Here is a 20234-nt window from a genome sequence, read left to right as displayed (position 1 = left end):
GTTATATGGTTGATTCCCCAGAGCCTGGTGTCAAGCTTCTCTTTGTGGATCTTATATACATCCTGTTCTTATAAGGAGATGCTAAGTTGTAAGATTGGAAGCCACCATCTCTTTCTTTTTCTCCATTAATCTCTACCTCTCTGCCTTTGCTATTTCTGCCCATCCCTTCCCTTCAGTGAAGAACACTGATCCCCTCACTATTCTGCTCCATTCTTTATAGCACTTTTCATACTGCATAGGTTTTGCCTAAATTAATAGAATTGTGGGGCTTTTAAACATTCAAGCATCGTTTATTTTAATATCCCCCTAAATACCTTTTGAAAAGTCTATTAGAAGTCCAATCGATTTAAGGGTTAGTGTGTATTTTAATTGACCATTCAATTTCAAATAAATGTGGAGGAAATTATAACCCTGTTCAACAGCTAAACGACAATTTAAGAAGGATGAGACCTTGATTGAAACCATTAGTAAGTTAGAAACCAAACTCTGATGTGGTCAAAGAAAACAGCCCAGGAATTTATAAAGCCTGCCTTATTTTGCTTTTAGGAAAAACTATAAAACCATAAAACAAGGAGAAACGTCATCCAAAAATTTGAAGCTAATTAATAAACAGATTAATGTATTACTTTTGTTTGGCATTGAGAAACATTGGTTAACCAAGATTTTATTACAAATATAAAAATAAAATGGGTAGTTCTAACCTAGCCTATGGACTCAAGGCTTGGAAGAAAGACATTTTAATATCATGTCATCTATTAACATATTTTGATCAACCCACATGATCAGACAAATTCTTGATCAGATGGGCTCCCTAAGAACATCCTGTTCTTTCTCGCTTTCTCTCTTTCTTTCTTTCTTTTTTGACTTTTTTTCCATAGGTTATTGTGGTACAGGTGGTATTTGGCTACATGAGTAAGTTCTTTAGTGTTATTTGTGAGATCCTGGTGCACCCATCACCCAGGGAGTGTACACTGCACCCTGTTTGTAGTCTTTCACCCCCGCCCCCTCCCACCCTTTCCCCCAAGTCCCCAAAACCCATTGTATCATTCTTTGTTCTTTGGGAGTTTTTTTGTTTTCTGTTTGTTTTTTGAGATGAAGTCTCACTCTATCACCCTGGCTGGAGTGCAGCGGTGCCATCTCGGCTCACTGCAACCTCTGCCTCTCAGGTTCAAGTGATTCGCCTGCCTCAGCCTCCCAAGTAGCTGGGGCTACGGTGCATGCCAGCACACCCAGCTAATTTTTGTATTTTTAGTAGAGATGGGGTTTCGCCACGTTGGGCAGGATGGTCTCAAACTCCTGACCTCAGATGATCTGCCTGCCTTGGCCTCGCAAAGTGCTTACAGAAGTGATTACAGAAGTGAGCCACTGTGCCCAGCCCATTCTATCATTCTTATGCTTTGGGTCCTTATACTTTAGCTCCCACCTATCAGTGAGAATATAACTGTGTTTGGTTTTCTATTGCTGAGTTACTTCACTTAGAATAATAGTCTCCAGTCTCATCCAGGTCACTGCACATACCATTAGTTCATTCCTTTTTATGGCCATCGTGTGTGTGTGTGTGTGTGTGTGTGTGTGTGTGTCTCATATATATATTTACTTGGGTGACATATGTATGTCATGTATATGTCATATATATCAGTTTTTTATCCATTCATTAATTGATGAACATTTGGGTTGAGAACACCCTTTTCTATCAGTCCATTTCATTTAGTTCCCATTTCAAAGATTATTCCATAAACATGATCATCCCGATAAACATAGAATAAACACTTAACAAAATTCAGTACCTTTTCAGGATGACAAATATTTGACAAATAGTAAACATTCACAGCTATCATTATACTGCATAAAATTGAAAAGATTCCCCACAAAATCAGGAACAAGACAAGGAGGGCTACTCTCACTATTTCTGTTAAACATTATATTAGAGCTTCTAGCTGGGGAAATTAAGCAAAAAGAAGTAAGAAAAAAAGGAAATAAATAAATGACATTCAGATTGGCAAGGAAGAAGTAAGATCATCTCTATTTGCAGATGGTATGATCTTGTATATAGAAAATCCTAAAAAGTCCATGTACACACACACACACAGCTATTAGAACTAATAAATGAATTCAGCAAGACTACAGGATAAAAGATCAAAATTCAAAAATTCAAAAATCAATTCTACTTCTGTACACAAGCAATGAACAACGCAAAAATGGAATTAAGAACGAAATTTTATTTATAATAACATTAAAAAGAATAAAATACTTAAGGAAAAACATAAGCAAAGAAGTGTGTGATTATTTATTTTTTATGTCTGCTGGAGTGGGCCATGGGCTACCCAGACACTTGTCCAAGTGTTATACTAGGCACGTCTAGGCATGTTCTCTGGAGGAAATCAACATTTGAACCAGCAGGCAGCGTAAAGCAGATTGCTCTCCCTAATGTGTGCTGGCTTCAGTGCATCAACTGAAAGACCTCAACAGAACAAAAAGGCTCAGTAAAAGGAAGCTACTTCTGCCTGACTGCTTGAGCTGGTCTTTTCTGGCTTTTGGAGTCAAACTGAAACATCAGCTCTCCTGGGTTCTCCAGCCTGCTGACAGAAAAATTTGGAACTTCTCAGCCTCCATAATTTCATGAGCCAATTCCTTATAATTGATTGCACTCTCTCTCTCTTTCAAAGGTACATATGGGATATATGCGCCTATCCCATATGTTCTGTTTCTCTGGAGAACTCTAATGCAAGATTATACACTAAAAACAAATATATATATATAGTTGAAAGAATTTTAAAAATACCTAAGTAAATTGAAAGACATTTTATGTTCATGGATTGGAAGACTTAATATTATTATGATAGCTGCACTCCCCAAATTAATTTACAGATTAAACTCAAGCCTTATCAAAATCTCAACTGCCTTGCTCACAGAAATCAACAAACTTATCCTCAAATTAACATGGAAATGTGGTAAACTCAGAATAGCCAAAATAGTCCTGAAAATGAAGAAAAAAGTTGGAAGACTCACACTTCCTCATTTCAACCTTACTATGTAGCTACAGTAATCATCTCGAATACTACATATTGGCATAGAATAGACAGATCTGTAGAACAAAATTGAGTTTAGAAATAAACCCTTACATTTAAAATCAAATGATTTTGGACAAAGATATCAACACAATTCAGTGAGGAAAGAATAGTCTTTTCAACAAATGGTGCTGAGGTGACTGGCTATCCCCATGCAAAAGAATAAATTTGTACCCTACTTCATATCATACACAAAAATTAACTCAAAATGTAGGAGAGATCTGAATGTAAGTACTAAAATGTAAAAATCTTAGCAGAAAATCTAATATTCATGATCTTATATTAGGTGATAGTTTCATATGTAAGACACTAAAAGCACAAATCAAAAACTTGTGTGTGTCAGAGAACATCATAAGTGAAAACAAAAACCACAGAATGGGAGAAAATATTTGCAAGTCATATATCTGAGAAAACACTTGTCCATATAAAGAACTCTTCAAAGTCAACAACAAAATGACAAACAACTCAATTAATAAATGAGGAATGGATCTGAATGGACATTTTTCCAAAGAAGATATTCAGATGGCCAGTAAGAACATGAAAATATATTCAACATCATTAGCCACTATGTAATTATAAATCAAAATTATAATGAAATATCACTTCATGTCCCTTAGGATGATTAAAATAAAAGACAGACAGTTACAAACATTGGCAAGGGTAGAGAATTGGAACCCTCATATATCAGTGATGGGATTGTAAAATGGTGTAGCCATTTCTGAATAATAGTCTGGCAGTTCTTTGAAAATTAAAAATAAAGTTACTCTGTGTGTCTGTGTGTGTGCGCGCACACGCGCGCGCGTGTGCACACGTGCACACGTGTGCACACGTATTTAAGACAGGCTCTCACTCTGTAGCCCTGGCTGGAGTGTAGTGGTGCAATCTCTGCCTCCCGGGTTCAAGCAATTCTCCCACCTCAGCCTTAGAGTTACTGTTTGACTCAGCAATTCCATATCTAGGTAATAATCACCAAAAAGTGGAAACAACCCCAATGTCCATTGTCAGCTAATTAATAGATAGACAAATGTGGTATATTACATGCAATGGATTATAATTTGGCCATAAAAAGGAATGAAGCACTGGCTCATACATTCTAAAACATGAATGAACCTTGAAAACATTATGCTAAGTGAAAGAAGCCCATCACAAGAGACCTTATATTTTATGATTCCATTATAGCAATGACCAGAATAGGCAAGGTCATAGAGACAACAAGTAGATTAGCAGTTGCCAGGCAAAAAGAGGAGAAGAGAGAGATAGCAAATGACCATTAATGGGAGTAATGAAAATGTTCTGGAATTAGTGTTGATGGTTGCACAATTCTGTGGCCATACTAAACAGTGTTGAATTATACACCATAATATATTTTATAATATATGAAGCACATCTTAATAAATCTTCTCCAAAAACTTTATATAATATATGCTGAATATCACATATTATATAATACAGTATAATCAATATAATATATATTATTGTGTATTATATATTGTATATATACTTATATAGTATAAAATTTTAACAATTGGACATATTATAATTGTTATGAGCCTATATATCTTCCGTTCCAGTTTAAAAGCTGGAAGTCCCTGAATTCATTTGACAACTGACAAAACTTTCTTCTTATTTAAATATGCTGCCCTAACATCCTTTAAAGATCTGAGAATTAAAACAAAACAATATCAGTCAAAAACTTCCTTGTGACTAGTTTATCCCTGTGTCAGGTTTTCTATTCATTTGTTTTCTTTTGGTTTGAATTGGATTGATTTGTACATTATGTGGTTATGAGTTTCTGCTGGGCTTCTAGTACTGGCATCACCACTAGTAGCTATGATACAGGGAAAGTTAACTCCCTCTCTTTGCCCAGGTTATTGATCTGTAAAATGGGAAAATATTTGAGGCCATCACAAAATGTCAGTAGAAGGACTAAATGACCTCTTAAAAATTCAGGGTTCAAGACAACCTACAGAATAGGAGGAAAATTTTGCAATCTATCCATCTGACAAAGGCCTAACATCTAGAATCTATAAGAAACTTAAACAAATTTACAAGAAAAACATCTCCATTAAAAAGCAGACAAAGGACACAAACAGACACTTCTCTGAAGAAGACATTTATGTGGCCAAAAACATGAAAAAAAGCTCAACATCATTGATATTAGAGAAATGCAAATCAAAACCACAATGAGACACCATCTCATGCCAGTCAGAATGGTGATTATTAAAAAGTCAAGAAACAACAGATGCTGGTGAGGTTGTAGAGAAAAAGAAATGCTTTTACACTCTTCACAGGAATGTAAATTAGTTCAACCACTGTAGAAGACAGTATGGCAATTCCTCAAAGACCTAATACCAGAAATACTATTGGACCCAGCAATCCTATTACTGGGTACGTATCCAAAGGAATATAAATCATTCTATTATAAAGATACATGCACATGTATATTTATTGCAGCACCATTCACAATAGCAAAGACAGGGAATCAACCCAAATGCCCCTCAATGGTAGATGGAATAAAAAAAAAATATGGTACATATACATCGTGGAATACTTTGCAGCTATAAAAAGAAATGAGATCGTGTCCTTTGCAGGGATATGGATGCAACTGCAAGCCATTATCCTCAGAAAACTAACACAGGAACAGAAAACCAGACATTGCAGATTATCACTTATAAGTGTGAACTGAACAATGAGAACACATGGATACAGGAAGGCAAATAACACACACCAGGGCCTGTCAGGGGGCCTGGAGGAGGGAGAGCATCAAGATAAAAAGCTAATGCATGCAGGGCTTAATACAGAGGTGACGGGTTGATTGGTACAGCAAACCACCATGGCACACATTTACATATGTAACTGTATTAGTCTGTTTTCATGCTGCTCATAAAGACATACCCAAGACTGGGCAATTTATAAGAGAAAGAAGTTTATTGGAATTACAGTTCCATATGGCTGGGGAGACCTCACCATCATGGTGGAAGGCAAGGAGGAGCAAGTCACACCTTGTGTGGATGACAGCAGGCCAAAAAAGAGAGCTTGTGCAGGGAAACTCCTGTTTTTAAAACCATCAGATCTTGTGAGAGCCATTCACAACTGCTAGAACAGTCACAAGAAAGACCCGCCCCCAAAATTCAATCATCTCCCACTGGGTCCCTCACACAACATGTGGAAATTATGGGAGCTACAAGATGAGATTTGGGTTGGGACACAGAACCAAACCACATCGATAACAAACCTGCATGTCCTACACGTGTATCCTGGAACTTAAGATAAAATGTAATACAATTTTTAAAATAAAAAACGAAGAAAAAATTTTTTCATTTGAGATTCAGTCATTAAAACAGGGACACATACCCAATAAATGTATTGCTATTATTTTAACACTTATCACTCTGTTCTGTGGATTCTGAAAAGTAGCTTACATTTTAAACCACTTAGGCCTTATAACTGGGGAAGATTCTGCCCTATCCCTAATTGGGCGAATGCAAGAAGCATGAAGGACAAAGGGTCAATAGAGTCACAACCTGTAGACAGCCTGAAAACCCAAATTTGGGGCATCCTTTTGTGCTGCTTTACAAATAGCCTTCACTTGTTTTTCCTATCTGGCTTCAAGATTAACTGCTAAATTTGGAAGGAGGACCTTGAAGTTTGCTCATAAATTTTCTGTGTTTAAAAAGAAGATTTTTGTCATTAATATTCTGGAGTGAGCATGAGTCAGGGAGAGTGACTCAGGCTATGTTCTTAGAGGTGACTGGCCATAAATCCACTTTTGTGGAATATTAATCTCCCCTGGCTCCTTTGAAAAGTTAGCAATTATTAGTAGACAGTATGAAAGAGAGTCTTCAAAAGAGGAATGGTAAGACAATGTCACCTTGAGTTTCTTCCAAACTCATTGCTATTAGAGAAGAGAAAAGCTGTTCTCTCAAAGAAACTTTGGAGCAGAGCTGTCCTGGCAGGCAGAGACAGCAAAAGGAAGTCACTGGTACCTAAAACTTAGGACATATGTGAACTGGATCCCAAGAAAACCCTTCAAGGAAAGATAAGGTTTCATGAAGCAATTTGACTCAATAATGAATTGTTCTTACCCACTGCTAGAATACCTAGGTTGACTTGAAAATATTAACCCATTTGAGGGTTTTAATCTCTAGAACCTAACAACTAAAGGTGGATAATATCCATGTCTTTGGGCCAGTATAAACAGAATCACATAATTAGGGGATTCAAGAAACGGACATGAAGTATTACCACCCACTCCAAGTCCTTGCTTGAGGAAAGGATACATTGAAAGCACAACACACTGGTTTTCTTTTTCTTTCTTTTCTGTACATTTATAATCGTGGGTTCTTACAGTGTGGTTCCCAGAAGGCAGCATGGGCATCACCAAGGAACTTGTTAAAAATGCAACTTCTCAGGCCCCTCCCCAGATTTACTGAATCAGAATCTCTGAGGTTGGAACTCAGAAACCTGTATTTGTATCAACCCCTCCGGATGATTCTGCCACTTGCAGAATTACTGCTCTAACTACAGCCAGTTAACAGAGCAATTTTTAAGAAGCAAGTGCTTATACCAATTGGAATTACTGTAGGAAGGACAAGACAGAGAGAGAGAGAGAGAGAGAGAGAAGAAGAAGAAGAAGAAGGAGAAGGAGAAGGAGAAGGAGAAGGAGAAGGAGAAGGAGAAGGAGAAGGAAAGAAAGAAAGAAAGAAAGAAAGAAAGAAAGAAAAAAAGAAAAAGGAAGGAAGGAAAGAGGGAGAGAGGGAGGAAGGAAGGAAGAAGAAAAGGAAAGAAGGAAAGGAAGGAAGGAAGGAAAATAAATTGGACCACAGTGCCACAGTGGTCTAACTACATAAGGGTTTATTTTTATGTTACAAGAAGAATAGAGTTCAGCTACCCCGGGCTGATTCTGCAAAACCAGAATGTCCTCACTGCCCGAGGCTCCTTCTGCCTTGGCAAGTGGTCTTTTCCCTCAGGTTCAACACTTCAAGGCCATAAGATAGCTGCTTCACCTCTGCCTTTCATCCATGTTCAAGGCAGGAAGAAGAATGAGAAGTGCAAAAAGTAAAAGATACATGCCACCTGGGTCTCTCCACTTCTAAAAGGCTTCCTGGAAGCTTTAGCTAATGACCACCACTCATGTTGCATAAAATATAAAAATATGAATCAAATATTTCATCATCAGGGATGGTAGGGACAATAGGAAAGCAACAAGTGTTAAAAACAAGTGGTTAAGGCCAGGCTCACGCCTGTAATCCGAGCGCTTTGGGAGGCCGAGGCGGGTGGATCATTTGAGCTCAGGAATTCAAGACCAGCCTGGGCATGGTGGTACATGTCTGTATTCCCAGCTACTTGGGGGACTGAGGTAGGAAGATTACCTGAGCATGGGAGGTAGAGGTTGAAGTGAGCTGAGATCATGCCACTGTACTCCAGCCTGGGCAACAGAGTGAGACCCTGTCTCCTAAAAGTAAAAAATAAAGAGTGGTTAGCAATTTTATTACATAAGTTCCAATTCTGGCAAAGTGTGCTTTATTTTATTTTGGAAATTATTATTCTTAATATTGAAAATGCAACGTTTGCCATTGTATTTATACCTTTCCTTATTATTTCTTCATCACTGGGTGATTTTTATTCTTGATAAAAGTTTGGAAGTTGAACTGCTAGCACCAACTGTAATATGAGTGTGTAATGCTAGAGCACTGTAGTGGAATAAGATAGCTTGTGTTGTCTTTTCTTGACTGACTTCATTTCCCTTAATTATGGAATTTTGTTCATATCTTAGTGTTACTTCCTGATCAGAATTTTTTTATTTTGCAAACCAGTCCAAACAGTAATATCGTTATTACAGAGAAGTATTCTTAAGTCCACTTACTTTGAAATATACATCTTTCATCAGCTACGTTTTCCTTCTTGGCAGCAGAGGTTTAGATTTAATTGGGAAAACGTCCTTCTTGCACTTAGAATAGGCACCCTCCTAGCCAGCTGTGCCTCTAGTCTGAAAAAAGCCGTCTGATGCTCACTACTGCCTGTCAAACATCCTAATGGATTATTGTTCCTCTCTGCCAACCCCCACCCAAGGACCTAGCCAGCAAACACTAAAACACCCAATCCATGCAGGCGAAATAAAATGATGGGGGGAGCAAACTCTAGAAACTTGGTACTCAGAGTAGGATCTTTCCACCAGAAGCATCAGCATTGCCTGGACCCTTGTTAGCAATGCAGACTCTCATGTGTCATCCCAAATCTACTGAATGAGAACCCACATAAAAAGACCTCCAGTAGTGGTTGTGCAGATTAGTTTGAAGAGCATTGGCCTAAAGCAGTGGTTCTTAAAATATTGCTCCAGGCCTGCAGCATAATCACCTCCTGGGAAATTGTGAGAAATGCAAAATACCAGGCCCATCCCAGCCCTGTTGAATCTGACACATTAGGAGTGGGGCCCAGTAATCTGTGTTTTATCAAGGCTTCCGGGTGATTCTGATGTAAGCCAAAATCTGAGAACTTTCCCTACGATGATAGTCAACCTTACTTATACAGTACAAAGAAACATGGATGAACCTGGAAACCATCATTCTTAGCAAACTGACACAAGAGCAGAAAATCAAACACCGCATGTTCTCACTCATAGGCGGGTGTTGAACAATGAGAACACATGGACACAGGGAGGGGAGCACTACACACTGGGGTCTGTTGGGGGAAAATGAGGGAGGGACGGGGGGTGGGGAGGTGGGGAGAGATAGCATGGGGAGAAAGGCCAGATATAGGTGAAGGGGAGGAAGGCAGCAAATCACACTGCCACATGTGTACCTATGCAACAATCTTGCATGTTCTTCACATGTACCCCAAAACCTAAAATGCGATAAAAAATAATAAAAATTTTTTAAAAAAGAAATCAAGTAGCATATTTAAACATCACAGCTGTCTCCTATCTTAAATGTTTCTACTCATAGGAGGAGTGTTTTAAGTCAAATTTCCCAGAAGACCACCAGGGAAGACCCCATCTATGTCTAGCCCCCACTCTTCTTCTCCCTCTGTCTATATAACACTTGACAAGAATCCACATTTCAGACTGTTCCTTATGAGCTCACCCACATTGCCACACATTTGTTTCACCAGCCAAGATAAAAACAGCCTGCTGAGCCCCAAAGGAATAAATCATGGAAGAGGGCTAGAGAACACGTTTGACTGGTTTGTAGGGTCAGCGTCAGGGCTGCAGTCTACTGGATAAATGCTGCTTTCTACAGAGACAGGTTGTGGAGGGGAGAAGACCTAATTCTCCACACCATTGTCTTGGTGCCCCAGCCACAGAAAAAGAAAATAGTCCTGATTTTCCACTCCTCCTTGTATGCACACTCTTTGCAATGCGATTTTGTGGTTCTTCCAATCCAGAAATAGACTGTTTCCTAACCCGTTGAATCTGCTCTATGACTTGAATTAGCCATAGAATGTGGTGGAAAGGAGGGTTTGCCAATTCCAAGCCTGGCATCCATAGGCTTGAGCACTCTCCTTTTTCTCTCAGACCCTTAGCCAGCACCAAGTGATGACACCCAGACAAACTAGCCTGAGAAACGCATGCCCCCGCCATGCCATCCCCCAAAAAACAGCCAGCTAGTCACCACACATGTGGGCAAGGCCACCCTGGAGCAGCCCTCCTTCAGTTGACCAACGACCCCCACATGAGCCCAACTGAGGGCAGCAGAGAAGGGCCCAGGGCAAAAGGGCCCCACACTGACCTATAACCTTGAGAACTAATAATGGCTGCTCTTCGAAGATGCTGAATTTTGGGTTCCTTGTTAGGCAGAATTATTGTGACAAAAGTTAATGATACCTCACAACTTTCAGACCCTTCCTGGAGAAACCCAAATATGGGACAGAAGCATTAAACTACAAACTACAGACAGCTCTTGACACCTGACTCTGAGTGTGAGGAAATGGGTTTGCAGCTCAAGACCACGGAGGAGGCAAGGGCATTGGTGGTCAGAGAACACAGCACTAGAGAGAGCAGGCTTAGAGCTCAAAGGGGCTCGTGAGCTGCAAACAGCACAGCCTAGAGCCTTCTGTGAAGTCACACGGGGAGGAAGTGATGAGAAGGCAGGTTCTATTTTTGCTATGTGATCTAGAAAAAGTACCTGGGAAGCCAGCAGGGAGCCAATCAGGGAAGTTGACTGATGGGGCCAACAGGGGCTTCTGTTTTATAAAAGATGTGGAAGAGAAAGAGAGAAGGGCCCAGAAGTGTGAAATTTGGTGGTAAAATTAGAACTAGGTTTTTTTGTAGCTTTAAATTTTTTCTTTATTGAGGTATAACAAAAATACAGTAAACTGGCTGGGTGCAGCGGCTCATGCCTGTAATCCCAACACTTCGGAAGGCCACAATGGGAGGATCGCTTGAGCCCAGGAGTTCAAGGCAAACCTGAGCTATGTAGGGAGACTCTGTCTCTGCACAAAATTTTACAATTAGCTGGGCATGGTGGTGCATGCCTGTGGACCCAGCTACTCAGGAGGCTGAGGTGGGAGGATCCCTTGAGCTGTGATCACACCTCTGCACTCCAGCCTGAACAACAGAGTGAGACCCTGTCTCAAAAAAGCAAAACTAAATAAAACACGAAACAGTACATTGCACAGATCTTAAAGAGTCCAGCCTGGTGAATTTGTGGTGTAAGCTCCCAGATCAACATGAAAAGGCATTGTAGCACCTGGAAGGCTCCCTCGTGCCCATTCTTGGTCAACACTTCTTCAGAGGCAACCCCTCTTCTGACTTCTACCATTGCAGATTAGTTTTGCCTATTTTTGAACTTCATATAAATGAAATCATGCAGTATGTGCCCTTAACTTCATTTTCTTCTGCTCATCATTTTGCCTATAAAATTCTTACATGGAGGTGCATGTTATAGTAAGATGTTCTTTTTTATCATTTTGTAATATTCCATTTTATGAACATACCACAATCTATTCTGGTCTACAGGCAATTTCACCTTATGAATAGGGCTGTTATGAACATTCTTGTACATGTCTTTTAATGCACATACATTCTCTTTCTCTTGCTAAACCAGTGGCTTTTCATCAATCCCTCCTTTGTTCATCAACTGGCCTAATAACCCAACACCCTTGGTCACTGGTTCACAGCAAGTTCACCACAGTAAGAATCTGCCTCTGAATTCAAAGCCCACTCTAAGAGGAAGGGCAAGAGGAGGAAAAGGGAGAGAAAGAAGAAGGCAGCTCTGGTGACTACAGAAATGATCATCTGTTCTTCCTAACTTCACATTTCGTCTCTAGTGGCTATCCAAAGTGCCTAAAATGACATTCATTTGAAGTAAAGATGTGAAGATTCCTTTTAAGATGCAAATGTGCTTTTTAGAAGGGTAAATACATAAAGTAATTTAAATGTTATCTTTCTGGTGCTTCACAATGTTCAAATTATCCTTTATTTATTAGCTCCCTCACTATCCAGAGTAGCCTCTTGACCAGTGGCATCCATTACCCTAGGAGTTTGTAGGAAATGCAGAATCTTGGTTCCCAGCCCAGACCTGGAATCAGGATCTGCATTTTTAAAAGATCCCCAGGTAATTCCCATGCACATTAAAGTTTATGAAGCCCTATATTATCCCACTGATACTTTATACAAAACTCTATAAATAGAAAGAGGAGTAATAATTGTTCTCATTTTACAGATGGAGAAATAATCAAGATGCAGAAAGGTAAACTTGACATGCCAAGGGCACCTTGCTGGTTCTGTGTCAGGGGACGGTCTCTCAGTGGAAGGTCTATTGAGTTTCTGAACACAGATATTTCCATTATTTCACACTGACACCCACTGGCACACCTAAAGCTTCATCAGGCCAACCAGCCTGCCTCTCCCTAGAGGGCAGTGTCTTAAGGGCATGCACTGTGTAACTTTGTTTGGAAGTTGGCATGAGGAGCCACTAAAGACATAAATGTTGCAGTGTGGTAAGTAGGGGTACAAGGGGCAGGGTAGAGGAAGGGCAAAGGAATAAGGAACCCCAGCCACCACATGAAATGGCCCAGAGGGGCTTGGGAAAGAGGAGTGAGGGGGCTCCAGAGACGCATTTCAAATTCCTGGCCTTGCTGTCTGCTCCTCCCTCGCCTGCAGGCAGGAGGTCTGTGCTGTGACGCAGTCTGCTAGAGCCTGTTGGCAGCCAGCCCGGAGTTGGCCTGCACCCCCACTGCAGAGCTTTCAGTTACGCAGGGAGAGTGGAGGCTGCCCAACACACCTCTGCTGGGCACTGCAGAGCATCCGTGCCACCTGCACCAGAAGGAACACAGTTCTGCAGTAAAGCCAGCCAGACTGCAGTAACCCGAGACGGGTGTAGCTCAGACTCCAGTAACCTGAGATGGATGTAGCACCATGCCCTTGCACAGCTACAGGGTCTGAGGACCCTGGCTTTTCACCATCTCTTTCTGCACCCCCCTCCAAGAAGCTGCTCCAGGTTGCAGAGTTGCTCTGCCTGTCCTGAAGATGTCTGGATGCTCCCCTTGACCCTGAACCCCATGACAGTTTCACAGCCAGGAAGACTGGCTCAGCAAGACTCAGGGTTCAGATCAGTGAAACTTACCTAGATTCCATGGTCTGTCTTCCCATCCAGCTGGAGGGGGCTGGAAAATACCCCCAGGGCTCTGCCTGCCTGTGTACTGGTATGGGAAGACTCCAAGAAAATGTACAGCCTCCCCCACACCAGATATCAAAGATACAGTTAGCAGTGGCCTTCCAAAGCCGATGTCTTATTTGTTTCCTAACCTAAAAGGATGGCTCTAGTGGCAGAAGTTCTGGGACAGGCAAAAGGAAGGGGATACCACGGGCTGGTGAGGGAGCTGCTCAGGGCAGGTAAAGAAGCTTGTGGAGAGGTAAAGCTACAATGTGTAGTGAGCTGCCTCTGTGGAGTGTGAGCCCAATAATCTCCTCAGTCTAAAGTTAGGGCACCTGCCTGTGCCTTGACCTGCAGCCTCCTAGTGCTCCCAGCTGCCGAGTTTGCCTCCGGAAATATTACCCTTCTGCCGTCCATGGTAAATGTTACCCTTTCTCAGTGTTCATAGAGAGAGGAGACGGATGCCTCTCCCTATGAACCATTACAGACTGTATTCAGTCAGGGCCTAGTTGTGTGGCAAGCGCACTGAATCCAATCTCCTGGCAGACAGAGCCATGCAAGAAAGAGGGTCAAGTTTCCAGGCCCAGGTTTAAAACCCTTGTGAGTGTCAGGTGTATGTTGGTGAGTGATCAGAGGTGGGGAAAGGAGGTGGAAGTCCTTAACAAGCATCAGCCAAAACCAATGCCTAGGGATTAATGGTTTCTCAAGCAGCCTGGGATGTCCTTCTCATAAGGTTTGCCAGAAAGGATGCTACTCACCCTCTTCCCTACTCCCTGCTATGGGTACCTGTACACAACACCCAAAGCAGGACACATCAGGGAATTCAATCCAAATCCCATAATGATGGTGGAAATTTAAAAAAATCTTCATGGCAGAAAAGGTTCCGTGTTAGATGCCACGTGGCAAGGGTATAAGAGATAATTCAGATACCATGCTATCTGAAATTCCATCCATATTTTTCTCACCTGTTTAACTGAAGCAGCCCGAGTTTAACAATCTCGCTCAGATTTTAGTCTTTAATCTTTGCTCAGATTTTAGGTACTCAATAATTATTAATTGAATGCATGAATAAACTGTCAGTATCTAGGTGACTAGATAGTACCTCTCACTGTGCTTGTAAGAAATCAGTACTCTCTACCATATAGGCATTCACTTATTCTACAAATGTTTATTGAGTACCTGTTTACATAGTACTAGGTGCTAGGGAAGGAAGACAGTATACAAGCCCTCAAGGAGCTTCAAATACAGGTGGAGAAACGTGCAAGACCACAGCGCAGCTCTTTTCTACTGTCAAAGAAATGAACCCTTGCTACAGAACTCTGAATCTCCTGAGAGCTTGTTAGAGATACAGAGTCTCACACCCCACCTGAGACCCGCTGAATCTGAACCTGCCTTTTAAGGAGATTCCCCAGGAGCTTCCGAGCACATTAAAGTTTGAAATCTACTGATCTAGACAAAAGAAGTTCTAAAAATTCAGGGGAGAGAGAGATTATCGTGCACATAAGTGGTCAAAAAAAAATCCATGCTGGAGTTTGCCTTTAAAGAATGTCTGGGCTTTGGCTGAGTATGGAGAGCTCAAGGAATAGTAATTTACCACCTCCAATGAGTTAAAGAAAAAATTATGTCTGCAAACTGCAGAAGGCAGTGACATTTTACAGACACATTTTCCACAACAGCAAAAGCTTTGGCTCAGGTAGGATGAGTCTGCAAATTCTTGTGGCTGATGCTATGAGGATCCCCAAATGGCAACTCGCCCAGTTTGGACAGCTTCAAGGTCAGATTGCCTGCTGTCCCAAAATGGACAGGCCCAGGAAAGATTCCTGGCCTTATCCAACCCACCTGTCAGTCAAGTAGAACAGCCAGTGAGAAACTGGCTTATTATTTTCCAGCAGTTACTCAGTCAATTGGCAACTCCCAGCAAACTGAATTCTGGAGTGGCATCATGTGAACATTGGTGTGGTGGCTGCTTTATCAAGCCAGACCAGCAGAGCAGATAAATCACTGCGAATTTGTGATTAGAGGTTGTTGGCACCATGACTATTGTTTCATATTGGATCAGACTGAGCAGGTGTCTTGGTTTTCTTGAACTCATCCTTCCTGCATTCCATTTAAGAATCAAGATTTTTGTTTTTAATATAAAAACTGACAGAAATGAATAAACAGATCAAACATGACTCTCTTTACTGTTATCTCTTGTTTCTACCTACCACCAATAATGTCTAACAATTGAATCCAAAAAAGATTATACAGCACTTTGCAACTGCATAGTTATATGGAAATTCTCATTCAGCACTGAATGAGCCGCTTACAATTCAAGCCTGTGGTCCATAGTGATAAAATCTGCCCATTGTTTCAGAAGTCATGTCAAGGAGAAATTGCCAGGTGAGCTCTAAAGACAATGTGGCCAACTCATTTACCACTGGGCCATTGTTTTCCAGAAGCAGGGATGGGTTTGTGATGAGTCATCTATACTCTAACCCCCGTGGCCGTGGCTCATGTTTATAAGGCAGCTGGCAGGAATAAGGAGGTTGGGCTGAAGCTGAGTAGCAGGACCTAGATAGCTGGCTCACATGAAGTGGAACCTGGGATTTTGACTCATCAGCTCTTAGTCCTGTTAATTAATAACAGGGCATTAACATCTGCTGTGAATGTACCACTACTCATCCCACTCCCAACCTTTGCTGCCTTCTCTCTATCCCAGTCTCCAGGAAGCTGGAAGCAATGATCAGCCATCCTAGTTTCTCAATTATTATCAAAAATGTGTTTTCAGCCTGGTGCATACTGGGGGTGTGCCTAAGCAGCCTGATGAGAAGGGGCAGACACACACTGAGAAGCGCAGACATACTCCCCTTTATCTAAGGGCTCTGCTATTTAGGAAAGGGCTTTTGAGTGAGGAGGTTCGAGCCTCAAAGGCTTGTCTCATCATTTTTCCCCTGCCTCTCAGAGACGGACCATATTGTGCTGTGTTTTTGAAACGATCAAATGATTGTGTGAGGAGTCTGAAAGCAGTATAGATAAGGAGTGGTTGAAGGAACTGATGGCGCTGAGATGAAACATTATTTCAAACGTTGGAGGCGTCGTCGTGGGAAGAGGCAGCAGGTGTGTTCTTTGTGGTTCCCGCAGGTGGTATACAGGTTCGGTGGAAGGAGGTACTTTCTCACAAAGAAAAGCCACCCAACAATAGGAGGCCAGTCCCTGCTTCTCGAAGTAGGAGCCCCCTATGATGACAGGTACCTAAGCCGAAGCTCCACAACTATGTGCATTATAAGCAAAAGCTGGAATAGAACTCAGCATTCCTTTAACTCTGAGAGTCTATTGACATATGCAAAGCTAACCTTCTTAAAGCAGCTCCTATGGTCTCACTTTACAGATATCCCACTGAACGCCCACAGCAGTCCAATAAGTTAGGTACCGTTGTTATGTTTTGTTTTGTGTCTTTCTGTCCTCACTTCTGCTTGGAATGCTCTTGCCTCAACTATCTCCCTCTTTTCACATTATTGTGGTCCTCTCAGGGTGTTATTTCCTCCTAGGGCTTTCCTTCTCTTCCTAGAGAGGGAATAATATAAACATCGCTCCCCCATTTCTCCATCACTTACCCTGTTTGATTTGTCTTTATGGCATTTAGCATCGCCTAAAATAATGCTGCAATTAGATCCGTTTATGATCTGTCTCCTCTGGGAGAAGAGAAGGACTTGGTTGCCTTTGCTTAGTGTTCCGTTTCAGCATTGGGAATCAAGGCCTGGCATAGGATAGGTGCTCAGGACATACGTGTGGAAGAAATAAAGGGGTCATTTTTACAGATGAGGAAACCTAGACATTAAAGAGGTAAAGCAACATCCCAGGGCCACACAGTAAGTAAAGAGAAGCACTAGGTTGTGAGTAATTTGACTCCGGAGTTCACACATGTGCATACAACTCCCTACTTATGATGGTTCGACTTCATGGTTTTCCGTTTTATGATGGTGCAAAAATAATATGCATTCAGAAGAAATTGTACTTCAAGGACCCACATAACCATTCTGTTTTTCACTTTTAGTACAGTGTTCAATAAATTACATGAGATATGGAACACTTTATTATAAGAAGGCTTTGTGTTAGATGATTTTGCCCAACTATAGGCTGATGTAAGTGTTCTGAGCATATGGAAGGTAGGCTAGGCTAAGCTATGATGTTTGCTAGGTTAGGTGTGTAAAATGCATTTTACAATATTTTTAACTTATGATGCGTTTTGTGGGACATAGCCCTTTGTAAGTTGAGGAGCATCTGTACCCCATTTGACCCTTTGAAAAAAAAACATATTTTCTCAAAGAAAAGCTGAGAGGCCCTTGATAATTCAATGGCTGGTGCTGGCTCTTGTTTTATGACTTCAAATGACTTGTGCCTATAAGCAGGTGGTCACTGGGTTGCCAGTCTTAAAAAGCTCAGGGAGAGAAGTAGAGGGCAAAAGGCAGAGGACATGAAGTTACCTTTTGCCTCAATGGTCTGACTGCACAGTGATTTGCTGAATGAAGCAAGTGAGTCAGAAAGGGATAGAGAACAGCTTTTGCAGTCACCTGGTCCTAATCTATCCCTGTGCAGATATATTGACTCTGACACAGCTCCTGTGCCTGGAGTCCTCAAAATCAAATTTGCAAACTCAGAGCAGATTTTTTGCCTCTCCAAGTGATTTGAAACCATATGCAATGTCATTCTTTCACCAAAGCAGCTGAATTTATGTTCCTTGTTTTCCCCCTCCTGGTAGGGCTTGGATTTTTCCATGACAAAAATCTTGTTCATTTGAATATAAACAGGTTATAAAATGAAATCCACATTGACTTTCGCAGTTAATAAAAAAGAGCATGGACTTGAAAATCAGACTAGCCTCAGTTAGAATTCAGGTTACTACTTAGAATCTCCATTTTCCTACCTGAGAAATAGAAACTAACCCTTTTTGCATGATTTTTGTAAAGATTAGATTTAAAAATATATTAAAGGGGGCACCTGCCATTGATTTTCTCTTCTGCTGTCAGAGAATTGTTTTCCAGCTAGACGTCTTCTAGTCTTTCTGTAGCTGGGTACAGGAAGAAGCATTGTCTGAAGGAGCTATTGGGGTGGAATCCAAAACAGCTCAATTTAATTAGCAGAAAGACAAGGGCATTCCAGTTCATTGTGGCCAGAGAAGTGCTGTACTCACTCATTGTTTGCACTCCTGAGGTCAGGCCTTTGGGTCAGAGCTTGAACCCTCTGCTTGCTTCATGTCCTGGCTCCCTGGGAAGCCATCCATTTGGCTTCAAAGGGGCAAAACTAAGAGAACGATGGAGCTGGCACTTTCATGACCAGAGCCTGCCCTGGCCACTTCCTCTCTTGGAAGCTACAGTGGAAAGTGGGGACCGTTTTGCCATGTCAGACCTTTTTGAGGACTCTGCTGGGCCTGTGGATCTGCCAGTTTGAAATTCTTTCTGATTTGAGAGACAAAAGCCTACTGCTCAGCAGTTTTAGATTAAACCTAATGAGTGCTCTCTCGAAATCACCATTGTTCCAAGCTTAGTATCATCCTCAGTGACCTAGTGGTAACAAATTCTGTTGGCATACCTCTTACTAACAAAACACATCAAATATGTGTTGATAAAATGTGATACTAAATTATAGAGTGTATCAAGAAATATGCTTGTACAGTGCATCTATGTGCTTCTATTGCTGCCATAAAACTTTTGTACCTACCTCCAGCTATCACCAGAAGGGGTTCCGCTAGCTTCTAATACAAAGCCCTACACAGTTGTATCTGGTAATTTATATGATAGGGCAGGAAAATGCATCTCAGGTCTCAGATATCTGCAATGGAAGGCAGGTTCTGTCACTTTCAAGACTCATAACACAGGAAAGGGTGTTCAAAGGTGCAGGGTAAATCAAAAGATGGTATTCACTGTTAGGTGTCTCAAAATGAATATAAATGTTCATGCACTCTTATATACTCCATTTGAAACAAAACAAAGCAAAAATAAAATTAAACCTGACATCTTGGGAATGAGACATTCTAACAGTGTCCTGCATATAGTAGGTGCTCCATAAATAAGTTGAATGGATGCGACAGTAAATAACTAGGTAAATCATGGAGCCTCTGATATCTAGGTAATGCAGAAGCATTCATAAAAAAGGGAGGCCTCAGTGAGACATATAAATCCAGTGAAAGATCTTAAGTCTCAAAAAGGGAGCAGATAATTTCTTTTGCTTTATGTTTTTCAATGGATTAATAAATAATAGAATTCTGGTCTCTTCTCTGGAGGTTGTCACTTACTTGGGCAAGTTTTCCTGTTTGTTCCTAATAAATGATATCAGTTTTAATGCTGTGCTGCCCAAAGATAACATCTGATATGCCCTTAGAGTCAATTATACAAAGAAAGATATATTTAGCCCATGGCTTCTCAACCTTGAAACTGTAGACATTTGGGACTGGATAATTCTTTGCTGTGAGGAGCTGTGCATTGTAAGATGTTTAGCAGTGTCCCTGGCCTCTACCCACTAGATGCCAGTGGCACCCACACCCTATGTGATAGCAATTAAAAATGTATCCAGACACCACCAAATATCCCTA

At 41.1% G+C, this 20234-nt stretch overlaps 1 protein-coding gene across 1 annotated transcript in view; it reads right to left on the bottom strand.

Moving 5' to 3' along the window:
- The window catches only part of LOC141585555 (uncharacterized), a 181116-nt gene that overhangs the window by 92617 nt on the left and 68265 nt on the right, over positions 1-20234 (bottom strand). The window contains exon 5 of the mRNA XM_074405397.1: positions 8441-8523. The gene's annotated coding sequence lies outside the window, so the exon portion shown is untranslated. The remainder of the gene's footprint in view (positions 1-8440; positions 8524-20234) is intronic.

The sequence above is a fragment of the Saimiri boliviensis genome, chromosome 9 (genome assembly GCF_048565385.1).
Source record: "Saimiri boliviensis isolate mSaiBol1 chromosome 9, mSaiBol1.pri, whole genome shotgun sequence".
Taxonomy (NCBI): domain Eukaryota; kingdom Metazoa; phylum Chordata; class Mammalia; order Primates; family Cebidae; genus Saimiri; species Saimiri boliviensis.
This window is presented reverse-complemented; position numbering and strand designations above follow the sequence as displayed.